The sequence below is a fragment of the Capra hircus genome, chromosome 22 (assembly GCF_001704415.2).
Source record: "Capra hircus breed San Clemente chromosome 22, ASM170441v1, whole genome shotgun sequence".
Taxonomy (NCBI): Eukaryota; Metazoa; Chordata; class Mammalia; order Artiodactyla; family Bovidae; genus Capra; species Capra hircus.
The window spans coordinates 36,624,519-36,638,249 of record NC_030829.1 but is presented as its reverse complement, the minus strand read 5'-3'; the positions used below and the strand labels follow the sequence as shown (position 1 = coordinate 36,638,249).

At 39.3% G+C, this 13,731-nt stretch overlaps 1 long non-coding RNA gene across 2 annotated transcripts in view; it reads left to right on the top strand.

The window, feature by feature from the left end:
* Positions 1 to 13,731, top strand: part of LOC102179243 — a 158,523-nt gene that overhangs the window by 89,487 nt on the left and 55,305 nt on the right. The gene's annotated exons all lie outside the window — the stretch shown is intronic.

Here is a 13,731-nt window from a genome sequence, read left to right as displayed (position 1 = left end):
CTGTGTACTGCTTCAAGTCATCCTTTGTATCAGTGTTCTATGCAGTATGGTAACAACTGCCCTGACTTTTGAACAAGAGACAGCTTCCAGTTTCTCCTTTCAATGAATTTATGGTTGGTAGAAAAGGTAAACAGCAGGTAGTCATAACAGAGCTAACTAAGGGATAGGATCGTCAAAAAGAAGATAACACAAAGCAGGAGGTATGAAACAAGCCTGGCCATAAAGGAAGTCATCTTAAGAAGGTGTAAAATCTAACTGTGGAAAGGAAAGGATATTTTAGCTTTCTTTCAATGCCCTCCATGGGAAGGAGAGAGACAGTACTTTGGAAATCAACAAGGGTCTCATCATGTGGGGCCTTGTGAGCTACACTGTGGACTTGGGGCCTTATCTCAAGAGCCACAAGAAACCATTGAAGAGTTTAAGCCAAGACATCACATGATCAGCTTCATAAACAGCAGAACCACAAGCAGAAAACCTCAGTTAAATTATATTTGATGCAGCTGTCCAGGCAGGCCATGGTGGTGACTGGAAGTAATGGCAGTTAGGATAGAAGTAGGCTGAGTAGGGAGTTATTGAGGAAGGAAAATAAGAGGACTCAGAAATTTATTAAATACAAGGACCAGATAAGAGAGGCCAATCAATGATGATTTTGACTTTAGGTAGTGGGGAGGATGGTGGTGCTGGATGCTGAGACTTAAGAACATGGGAGAAAGCACAGTTACCTTCTTTTACAATGCATTTCATTTGGCTCGGACTTCCCTAGTGGCTCAGACAGTAAAGCATCTGCCTACAATGCAGAAGACCTTGGCTCAGCATTGGTTCACAGGGTTTCACAAACCTTTTCACATGAAGCTGACATTTTCTCAATAAAGCATGGCTCACAAACTCTAGAAACACAGAGATCCTCTTTTTGTTTCCAAACACCTGGACAGAGCTGGTGAAGATGCTGTCTCAAGGTACCTCAAAGGAGGAATGCCTAAATAAAAGTTCCTAACTCCATGACCTAACATTGCAAAAGCTGCTTCACTTTATTTTCTAAGTCATTCCTGGATTTGTTACTTGCAAGGCTAACTATTGCTGTCATTGACTCCCCAATTATAAAATGAGGTAGGAGTTCCTCTGTGAGTATTTTCTTCTTTTTAAAAGCAAGATAACTACCTAAGCATGGCTCCACTGAGCAGTGCCTAATAGTATTTTAGTAATAATAGTATTTTGCTTTAGGTACATCATAAAGCAACTACACATACTCTTTCCTTTCATATGGTGGGTCATAAACATGCGGTGTATGCAACATTAGTTTCCTAGAGAATGATTGTCAAGATGACATTTTCCAGTCAGTGGCAAAATAGGTATGCATGGACCTATATCCATGTAAAGAGTGACTGGCCAGAAGTATGTTCATTTTATAGCTAATTCCCTCAGAAATCTTTAAAGCAAGATGGCCACAGAGTGATGCATTGCCAGGCTGTAAGAAATGTTGGCCCATTACCACTAGATCAGTCCCTGAAGGGTTACTGTTAATATTTGGCCTTGGAAAGAAAGTAGTCAATAAAAATCTACATTTAGGGTACTTTATATACTCATGTGCAAGTAAAGGGAAGGCTCAGTGAAGTTGAAATTGTTTACAAAGCACATAATAAGGATCATTAATATTAGTTAACAATTCTCATACTGCAGCTGTGTGTTTATGTGGATATAATATCACAAAACAGTTAGTAGAATGCAATTTGCTGTTGCTGAGATTAAAGTCTAACTCTGGCTTTGCCATTGAAGAAGCAATGTGACTTTGAACAAATTATTTAAATTCTCTAAGTCTTAGTTTCTTCATTGATAAAATGGACATTATGCCACTTCCTTGGGTTTAATGAGTTAACATATGCAAAGAATTTAAACCGGTAACTGATGTATGTTAAAGCATTTCAAAAAAAGGAGATAATGAAGTAAAGCAATGTAAATGTCTAGTAATGATCCATTGCAGACTAATGACTTGAAATCAGATCTAGATGCCTGAGTATAACTAAAACACTGTATAATGCTTAAATTTGTGGATAGCTGATTTTTTTTAACATAGTTTGCAGGAAACATATTAATATCATACTCCATTGACTCTCTCATACACATTTTAAAATATTTAAATGTGAGGTCTTGATTTTACTTGCATGTACATATCAGAACTTCTAGAAAGGATGAGAGTAGCTTAGAAGAAAACTCCAGACCCAATAATGGAACATTCTTTTTGGAAACGCTGCATCATCAATGTTCTCATTGACATGGAGGATGACATCACAGAATATCCCTAAGGACGCTCATCCACAAACTGATTCAGAAGAGCCAGATTCTGAATGGGAAGTTCTAGGAAAGATCTCCTCCCATTTGTTTTGTTTACACTTTTCATTTTATACATGCACAACAGTAATGTCCAATAAAAATATATGTCTAACTAGCTCTGTTTTTTAAATAGAGCACTTTCAAATAAATATAAAACGAAAAGTTTTATTGATAAAGTGCTGTGTCATAGTTTAACTACTAGTCTTTGTTATGTTGGCTCATAAAGAATGGAATATCTTCCATTATGACAACTTAGCTTTACTGAAATATGGAAAACAATGTAAGAACAGTCAAAAGACTTAAGAAAAATTACAACACTGAGGTGCTAAGGCAAATTTTATCTGGGTTCAAATCTCAGCTCTTCCGTTTTCAGTTACGTTAACTTTGGACAAATGACCATCCACTCCTCCAAGTCTCTTATAAATGGCAGTTGTAAATCATTGGGTAAATTGTGTGGATTAAATTAAATTACACAGATGAAATGTTTAACACTGTACTGTGCAAATATTTCAAGACTGCAACAGATGACTGATATTATTGCTATTATTAATATAATAATAATGTTTTATTTTTTAAAAATTTGAAATACTTCAGACATTTGTCACAGCATATAATAGAAAGCTATGTATTATATCTATCAATCACCTCCGTAAGACAAAAATATCCATTTAAATATATTAACCTAAGTTATATATTAAGTTTCTATATTTTAAGAATAATAGAAAAATGAGTGGGTACCAGATTTCAAAAGTACATTCACTGTGCTCTGGGTTAGAATGTCATTGTGGCTCAACTAGTAAAGAATCAGCCTGCAATGTGGGAGACCTGGGTTTGATCCCTGGGTTGGGAAGATCCCCTGGAGAAAGAAATGGCAACTCACTCCAGTATTCTTGCCTGGAGAATCTCATGGACCAAGGAGGCTGGTGGGCTACAGTCCATGGGGTTGCAAAGAGTCAGACATGACTGTGTGACTTTCACTCACTCACTCACTCAAAAATTTAAGTTCAGGAGTTCAGTTCAGTTCAGTCGCTCAGTTGTCTCCGACTCTTTGCGACCCCATGAATTCAAGGACACTACAAAGACAGGTGGAGAAGGCAATGGCAACCCACTCCAGTACTCTTGCCTGGAAAATCCCATGGATGGAAAAGCCTGGTGGGCTGCAGTCCATGGGGTCGCTAAGAGTCGGACACGACTGAGTGACTTCACTTTCACTTTTCATTTTCATGCACTGGAGAAGGAAATGGCAACCCACTCCAGTGTTCTTGCCTGGAGAATCCCAGGGACGGGGGAGCCTGGTGGGCTGCCGTCTATGGGGTCGCACAGAGTCGGACACGACTGAAGCGACTTAGCAGCAGCAGCAACAAAGACAGGTGGCAGTTTTCAAGCTGAAATGGATAAATAGGAAAAGTGATTGCTGATCAAAAAAGTCAGGTCATGCCATACTAAGAAACAAGGACTAAAAACATTATCGTCACTAACAGGCATTTTGAAACATGACTTAAACTGAGAGACTTATAGGCAGATTCACTAACCTTCCAACTGAACTATTACATGTATGGACAATTGTGAAGAATGTTACAGGGTATACAGTAGTAGGTATTACTTCATTTGGCAACAGTTAATGAGATGAAAGTGTGTCACATGCCTTCCTGATACTTCTCCCTGATTGATTCTCAAATTTAAGATTCCTTTGAAAGAAAAATTGTGGTTCTCTGGTATTTTCAATGACTTTATTATAACACTACTAAAATGTATACATATAAAGCTAGATGTGAGCAGATGCAAAGTTAAATAGAATCAGAGGAAAAAACAAAAGCGAAGCGAAGCCAATACAGTTAATATTGATTGCATTTGTTAAATGGAATTGCTGAGCTTGTTCTGTCTGCAAGCTCAGTAACTGCTTGCAACACAAGTCTGATACTGACCTAACAAAGGCTCCTTTGAGTTCAACCCGCCTCAAACATCAAATTGGGGGTGATGACCAATTTTCCTGTCACTTTCCTCCATTTGAACTACTTTACCCTTCACTTGACATGCATTTATTGCCTCTATTCTCTTTTCTCTAATAAATATATGTTTCCCTTGTATCATAAACCCAACTGCAAAGAAAGACACCATAGTACTAATCTTTTGCTTTGTAACAAACACCACAAAACTCAGTGGCTCACAACAGCAATCATTTCTCTCTCATGGGTTCTTTAGGTCAGGAACCCAGCAGGGGCTCAGCTGTGTAGTCCTGACTTAGCGGGTATTTCATGAGGTTGTAGTTAGATGCTGGCTGTAGTTGGAAGTCTTCATCACTCACATACCCAGTAGCTGGGCTGGGAAGACAAACAGCTGGGGCTCCTCTACCAGCTTCTATGCAATATCTTCACTGGATCTCTGTGGTATGATAGCTTTAGGAAAGCCACATTTCTTTTTTCTCTTTTTAAATTTATTTTTAACTGAAGGATAATTGCTTTACAATATTGGCCTGATTTTTGCCATACATCGCCATGAATTAGCCATAGATGTATGTATGTGCCCTCCCTTCTGAACCTCCCTCCCACCTCCTACCCCTCTAGGCTGTTATGAAGCCCCAGTTTGAGTTCCCTGAGTCATACAGAGAATTCCCACTGGCTATCTCCTTTACATATGGTAGTGTATTTGCTTCCATGCTACTCTCTCCATTCATCTCACCCTTTCCTTCCTCCCCCACCCTGCCCTTGTCCATAAATCTGTTCTCTACATCTCCATCTCCACTGCTGCCCCACAAACAGGTTCATCAGTACCATCTTTCTAGATTCCATATTTATGCATTAATAAATGATATTTGTTTTTCTCTTTCTGACTTACCTCACTCAGTATAATAGGCTGTAGGTTCATTTACCTCATTAGAACTGACTCAGATGTGTTCCCTTTTATGGCTGAGTAATATTCCACTGCATATATGTACCACAGTTTCTTTATCCATTCATCTGTTGATGGACATCTAGGTTGCTTCCAGCTATTGTATTCTAGCTATTGTAAGCAGTGCTGCAATGAACACTGGGGCACATGCATCTTTTTCAGTTTTGATTTCCTCAGGGTGTATTCCTAGAAGTGGTATTGCTGGGTCATATGCTGTTTCTATTCCTAGTTTTTTTAAGGAATATCCATACTGTCTTCCACAGTGGCTATATCAATTTTCATTTCCACCAGCAGTGCAGGTGGGTTCCCTTTTCTCCACACCCTCTCCAGCACTTGTTGTTTGTGGATTTTTTGATGATGGCCATTCTTACTGGTGTGAGTGATATCTCACTGTAGTTTTGATATGTATTTCTCTAATAATGAATGATGTTGAGCATCTATTCATGTGTTTATTAGACATCTATATATCTTCTTTGGAGAAATGTCTGTTTAGGTTTTTTGTCCACTTTTGATTGGGTTATTTGTTTTTCTAGTATTGAGTCGTATGAGTTGCTTGTATATTTTGAAAATGAATTCTTTGTCAGTTGTCTCATTTGCTATTGTTTTCTCCCATTCTGAGGATTTTCTTTTCACTCTGTTTCACTTTTACTGTGCAAAAGCTTTTAAGTTTAATTAGGTCCCACTTGGGAAAGCCGTATTTCTTAAATGGTGCCTCACTGTTTTCCCGGGTGCATGCCCCAAGACAGCCAGCCAGGTGGAAACCATATTGCTCTTTCCAATCTAGCCTTGGGAGTCATGTAAGATCACCTTACCTCATTCTGCTCATTAGAGGCAAGTCACTAAGTACTTCCTGCATCTAAAGGAAGGAAACTTAGAACCTTATTTTTCAAAGGGAGGAGTGTGAGTGAACTTGCAATATATTTTAAAACCTCCAGATATGGACACCATGTGGCCATATTTCATTTTTAAATGTTCATCTGCACGATTCAGTGCATGCTTTCATCCCTTTACACATTTCAGAGGGAATTCACAGAACCCCAATAAAAGGTAAATCATTTCCTACTAGTCTGTGGACCCTAGTTTGAGGAAAATTAAGTTATGCTCAGATTACAGTATGGAATGAAGGTTTCCTTAACTCATGGGGTAAGACAGAATGAACTTCAAGAAATAGGAAGAGAAAAAAAAATTAAAAAAATAGTCGGGAGAATTTTTTAATGTTTAAGTCAAGAGATGTATAATTTACCTGAGGTAATGAAATCAATTTTTATCTTAAAGTTCACTTTGTGATTGATCCAAGATTAAGAAATCTTTAAAAATGGCCCTTGAAAATCCAATGTTCTACACTCTAGACTAATGCAAACTTCTGTGTGAAACGTCAGTTATTAACAAAACATACCATGGTAGTAACAAGGCAGTTTTCTGATTTCTTTGAGTGCCCATCAAACATCCTTCATAAGATTCAATCTTTTCTTTTTTGACAGAGTTTTGGTTCACTCATTTATTTTGGTTTTACTATCTCAAAGATTAACAAATAATAATGAATACTTATAAAGTATAGTATTAATTGTGTGCATCTGCATTTACAAGCTCTCAAGAATTTTCTTTAAAATAGAACAAGGTTAAGACAATAAAAAATGTTACCCTCTTCCTCAAAAAGTAAATGGAAAAACAAGATACACTGAAAAGTGTTATGCAAACTGGTAAAGCTGAAGAACTTGATGGATGCAAGGATGACTTTATTTCTTTTTTTTAACTGCCTTTCCCACATATTCTAATAATGGTTAAGAGTCCCCCTCTTTTTTGGGGCCTAAATGTCCATCAACAGATGAATGGATAAAGAAGTGATACACACACGCACGTATACACACGTATACACATACACACAATGCAATACTGCTGCTGCTGCTGCTAAGTCGCTTCAGTCCTGTCCAACTCTGTGGGACCCCATAGATGGCAGCCCACCAGGCTCCCCCATCCCTGGGATTCTCCAGGCAAGAACACTGGAGTGGGTTGCCATTTCCTTCTCCAATGCATGAAAGTGAAAGTGAAGTCACTCAATCGTGTCCAACTCTTTGCTACCCCATGGACTGCAGCCTACCAGGCTCCTCCGTCCATGGGATTTTCCAGGCAAGAGTACTGGAGTGGGTGACCATTGCCTTCTCCACAATGCAATACTACTCAGCCATAAAAAAGAATGAAATAATGCCATTTGCAGCAACATGGATGGACCTAGAGAGTATCATACTTAATGAAGTAAGTCAGAGAAGGAGAAATATCATATGACATCTCTTATACATGGAATCTAAAAATAAATGAAAGAAATGAACTTATAAACAACCAGACTTTGAGGACTAGCTTATGGTTGTCAAGGGGAAGGGTGGAGGAAAGGGATAGTTAGGGAGTTTGGGATGGACATGTACACACTGCTATACTGAAAATGGATAACCAACAAGGATCTACTGTATAGCACAGAGAACTATATTCAGTATCCTATGATAAATCATAAAGGAAAAGAATTTTTAAAAAAGAATGTTTATATATATGTATACTTGAATCACTTTGCTATGTATCAGAAATGAACACAACATTGTAAATCAACTTCAATAAGAAAAGGCCCCCTCCATATATAGTGAGGACTTGGTGTCAAAGTCCTGCAGTGTTCATTCATTATTCAGTAAATATTCACTATATCACGTAATACCTTTCCAGTTCCTGGGGATCTATGAATAAGGGTAATGCAATCAATTTTCATGGGTACTGAGGGTCTAATAGGGAAGACAGGCATTAAGTAAAGCATCATAAAAGTAATAAATGCTACAAAAAGGAAACCAGAAGGTGCTAACGGAATGACAGCTTAGTCTGGGGAAGGAGCCTGGAATACGAAACAGTATGTAAACAAACATTCAGAAAATGAGAAGGAGATCAGCAGATGAGGAGTTTTCTGGCTTTTTCTGTATTTGCTATCAGCCACTGTAATATCTTTCACTTCAAACATTACACAAGGAAGTTGCGGCTACCACTGAAATAAATTTCTGGCCCATAAAAGAATGTTGTTGTTGGATGCATATCAGTTAATATTTAAGAATTACTTGGTGATCTGCAAACCCTGGGAAGGCATACAGGGGTGTGGATATTTAAATGGCCTGAGTGAGTCTCCTGCAAACCATCATCTCATGGAAGCAGGTCACTGAGACCTAGATGGTTTTTAGACTGGCTAGCAGTACACAATGGCTGACTCCAGCTGGGCAGTCTATGTATCAGAGCCTCCCTTCCACTAACAATTTATTTCTCCATCTCTGCTGGTAAGAAGGGTGAGAAAGAACAGCTTACCTCCTATTGACTTCAAAAGGAGTCTGAGCCTGACATCTTTGCAGCTGGCAAGCGTTGCTTTCCTGGTATTTCCCATTTGTTTGTCAGTGGAGCTCCTGTGACTTGAGGGATGCCCCTGTCAATCCAAAAGGAAACAAGGGAAGTGAGAGAGGGGGTGAGACTCTTCTTGCCTCTGACAATTCCGATGGCCTGAATGCCTCATCTCTACAGGGAAGTTTTCTCTTAACAAACACTTAGAAGGGCATGAAAAGACCTCTACAGAGACTTCAAATGCTACAGCTGAGCTTTCTTCTTTCTGAACCCTGAATTCTGTCTGAGGCATACTTGGCATGATTAGCTTTTAGGCTCAGATGGTAAAGAATCCACCTGTAATGCAGGAGACCTGATTTTGATCCCTGGGTTGGGGAGATTCTCTGGAGAAGGGAATGGCAACCGACTCCAGTATGCTTGCCTGGAGAATTCCATGGACAGGAGTGCTTGGCAGGCTACAGTCCACGGAGTTGCAGAGTCAAACATGACTGAGTGACTAACACTTTCACATCACTTATTTGAGATAGCAATGTTATCCCAAATGTCACCTGCAGTTCAGCTATGAAGCTTCGGTTATGTGGAGGGATAACAGCTTGTGTGATGGTTTCTGTGCTCATGAAGAGCACGTGTTAGCTTGATGCATGAAGCAGGGCACCCAAAGTTGGTGCTCTGGGACAATACAGAGGGACAAGTGGGGAGGGATGTGGGATGGGGGTTCAGGATGGGGGGGACACATGTATACCCATGGCCAATTCATGTTGATGTATGGCTTAAGCATCACAATATTGTAAAGCAAGTATCCTCTAACTGAAATAAATTAATTTAAAAAATAAATTGATGCCCAGAAAAGAAAAAAAAAAACAAAAAACTATTAACAGGGACTTCCCTGGCAGTCCAGTGGTTAAGAATTCACCTTCCAATGTAGGTTTGATCTACACTGTAGGGGTGTGGGTTTGTTCCCTGGACGGGGAGCTAAGATACCACAAGTCTCATGGCTGAAAAACTAAAACATAAAACAGAAACAGTATTGCAAGAAATTAAATACAAAGACTTTAAAACTGGTCCATATCCAAAAAAAAAAAAAAAAATCTTAAAAACTTACCTAACTAAGGGAATGAGGTGGCTAATGAGAATGAAGGCCAGTCACAGAGACAGACATTAACCCTTTAATTAGTGAACTGCAGGGGAGGTCCAGGAGTACTGAGGGGAGAGGGAAACAGCCTCAGGCTGGTACAACTTGCTCACTGGTCTGGACATATTTTAGAATTTTAACAACCCGTGTCTGTTGAGTAACTTGATATTTGGTGCAGTGTATACGTCGTAGAAGGACAGGTGTGCACTCCAACAGAACCCGGGCATCAGGGCTGGATTTCAGTGCCTGATTCTTTAACTTACTATGTGAGTTTCAGGAAGTCGCTTATCTCCTTCAGTCTGTTTTTCTATCAGGTTACACGATAGCTTCCTTCTGGTCCTAATATTCATTCCCACTATTTCTCAAGCCATGGTCCAGGCACTGTTTTTATTCTTTAACATAACATAATGTGTTGTGATTGACAGCCTGGGTCTTACTACTTGGGTTAAATTTTCCTCAGTGATCCCAGGCTTATTCTGTAAGTTTTCTTGGTTCCATTTCTTTAAATGTGAAAAGGTGAGTATAATCAATCTATCACATAGGATTGCAGTAGATGAGGGTTACAAGGGATAATGCAAGAAGAGAATTTAGAATCATGCTTGGGTACAGAAGCACTCAAAGAGATGTTACTTTTTATTACACTATGGCCAGAGTGGAGCAAAGAGCTACGGAGTGTTCCTATTTACCCTTCAAACCCATCCATGAACTGCAAGGTTATTTTTCAAGTCCAAGCTGCCTTAGTTCTTGAGCTGTACTCCTAGTGTTAATGGCACATTGAATGTGAGGGGGAGAGGGGACATGGGCCATGTCTTCAGAACGTGTTCCAGGCATGGCCAAGGGCCCAGTCTCTGATGTCTCAATCTGTTCAGGAGGACTCTGCCACATGCCAACTTTTGCTAAACCACTAAAAGATTTAGAGTTTATGGTGAAAGGAGATGTTTAACAAAGGAGAATTCTTCCTTTTGTTGGGATGTGGAAGAGGTATTTCAAGGGCTCTTCCTTTCAGATGTTATCTTTTTCCATCTGGCAGTCTGATTAGGTGGAGGGAAATGATGGAGGCTCTGGATAGTACATCTCCCAGATAGGATTTTCCTACTCCATTCTAATCTGAAGGACATGGACATATGAAAGGAAAGACTCACAATTTCAATATACGGTACTGACAATAAAGCTCCCATCCCCCAATGAATCTATCAGTGAATTTTAATTGGTGATAAGGTGGTTGAAATCTGGGGAATTTAGAGCCCACTTCATTGAAGGGTCCAGGAAACGTGTTGACTCCAAGCTTCAGGTTCAAGTTGCTCAAATATTTCCACCAAGACTTGTTCTTTGTCTATCTTTCAGCTCAGTTTTTCTTCTATTCTGGCTTTATTTTCAATGAGACTTTTCCCAAGTGGTGACTCCTTAATCCACCAGTAACTCTAGGCTTGGGTTTTGCCAGTTTTTCAACCCCAGCAGGTAAACAGCACTTCTTTCCAGTCATGCCAACAAAATCCCAGGTAGGAATCTTACGGGTCCAGCTTGACTTATGTGCCTGTCTCTGGATTTACTGAGGCCAAGGGAAACAACACTCTGACTGACTGGGCACCGGCCACAGACCATTTTCTCAAGCCAAGAGAAATATTCAAACTTCACACACTAAGAATAAGCTGAAGGCTGGTTGTTGCAAAGAAGACTGGAATGTTGTTTTCAAAAGAAGGCAATCAAAAAACTCAACAGATCCCACTCCATACAAGGATTTAGAATACAGAAAGCCATCCACACACACACATGCCCACAGATGTTTATCTGGACACTGTAGCGAAAGAGCTGAAAAAAATCAGGTGTTAATGTTAATGAATCATTTTGCTGTTTCCTTTTCTTCAGCAACGTTTTGGAGGCTCATTCATCCAGCAAAGCCTCACCTCTATAGAGCCTTCCCTCTGTGCCCAGTGCTGAGTTAGAACCTAAAGACCAGGAAAGAGCAGGATGTTCTGGCTAGAAGCTCCTAGCCAGAACATGCCACACACTTATTGTATTGCTCTCCAGCACAGATTTCTATATCCTACTATTCTTCTCAAGTAACCATAGACTGGCTTATTTCCCTCTGAATGCTGAGGGCTCCATCTTTAAGTTCCTTTGCTGGAAGGCATATTAGCAAATGGGATGTCCTGCCAGAGACACACAAGAAATCTGAACTGCATGGCCTTAGGTAAACCCCACTCGGTCTCAGTCAAGGGCTCCGTTCCCCTGCAGCAGGTGTAAGGATAAAAGGCCGATTGTCCTTAGGAACCTATAGGATAAATAGAAAGAATATGCCCCTGTTAGTTAATCTGCTGGTGATAAAGAGTATTGTTTTATCTCCTGCCATTTCCATGGTTCCATGGGATGAGAACTGTTGTGACACAAAGTCCCCTTTGTCCTTCCAATCCAGAGACGTTTAAATTGACCTTTCATATATTCCTTGGTTGTCACAATCCAAGCACTGAGTTGGTATTATGCATCAAGGGGATTGTTTTTATTCCCCCAAAGGGACTATCATCTACAGAGATGCTATGATGCTAAAACACAGCGTGATAGTCTCTTGCTTTAAAAAATTAAGTTTTTTTAAAGGAGTCTTAGATTTACAGAAAAAATGAATCCAAAGTAGAATTACCATCTGCTCGCTCACTCTGCTTTCTCCAACCCAGTTTCCCCTATTCACACCTTGCATTAGTGTGTTAGTGTGGTATCTTGGTATCTAGTGTGGTATTTCGGCTGTAATTGATAAGCCAAGATTACAACATTATCATAACCAAAAATCCATAGTTTACATTAGGGTTTACTCTTTGCAATGTACATTCTGTGGGTTCTGACATGCATAAAGACATGTATCCACCATTACGACATCAGACAGGGCTGTTTTACTGCCCTAAAAACGCTCTGTGCTCTGACTATTCAACCCTCTCTCCTCTCCAATCCCTGACAACCACAGATCTTTTTACTGTCCCCATAGTTTCATCTTTTACAGAATGTCATATAGTGGGGATTATTCACAAAATACGTGAACTTTTCTAATTGGTGTATTTCACTTAGCAACATGCATTTAAGTGTCCTCCATGTCTTTTCGTGGCCTGAGAGCTCTTTTTTTTTAATTGCTAAATAATTCCTGCTTAATATTTAAAGCTTTCAGCCTACAAGAGTAAAGCTGTCCTACCTCTTATTTATCCTTCATTGGCATTTTTATAAACCTAAGAGATTACTAGTACTCACCAAAGTTTTTATAAGTGGACTTAGTCTATGTGTTATTTGAAAGAATTAATTATTACAGAATGATGATATTACAGTCTTTTTTTTTTTTCAAGACTGGAGGAATGAAGATCAAATTCTAATATTTCAGTGTCAGCCAAACTAGAGAAGGACTATTTAGGCTTCAGACAACACTAGTATTCTTGGCATTTTTACTCAGAAGAATTTATAAGTGTGTAATTAGTGTTTTTCTGAAAATAGATGATTTCCTGACTTTTTTCCCCCCCAGCAGTATTAGAGATCCTGCTCACCTGATTAGTAAAAAGATTTTTTTTTATTTAACAAAGCAATGACATTCATTTTTATTTGACCAAGCAATTCTCTTCTTTACTTACATCTCCTCAATAGAATCCACTTTGTTCACGAGAACAGCGGCAGTGGAGTTCCTATTCATGTTTCTGCTATTTGACAGTCATAAGATGTACAGGCTTTAGGACTTAAGGAAGCGGGGCAAGCATCCCTGCTCTGCCCCTTGATTAGCTGTGTGTTTTTTAACAAGTCATTTCTCCTCTCTCTGTCTGTTTCTTCTTTTGTAAATCACAATTAATAATAGACTCTTTCTTGTAAGACTGCTCTGGATATGGAAACAGATAATCCAGGGAGAGCAATAAGCAGTTTCAACAACAAAGAAAACTTCCTGAAACATCAGCCAAGCCACATCAGGCAACTGGCCTGTGTATAAAGGAAATGCTGAGTACAGAGTAGATGCTTATGAAATTATTTCTGACTGATAAAGAGGGTAAACGGAGGGTAAC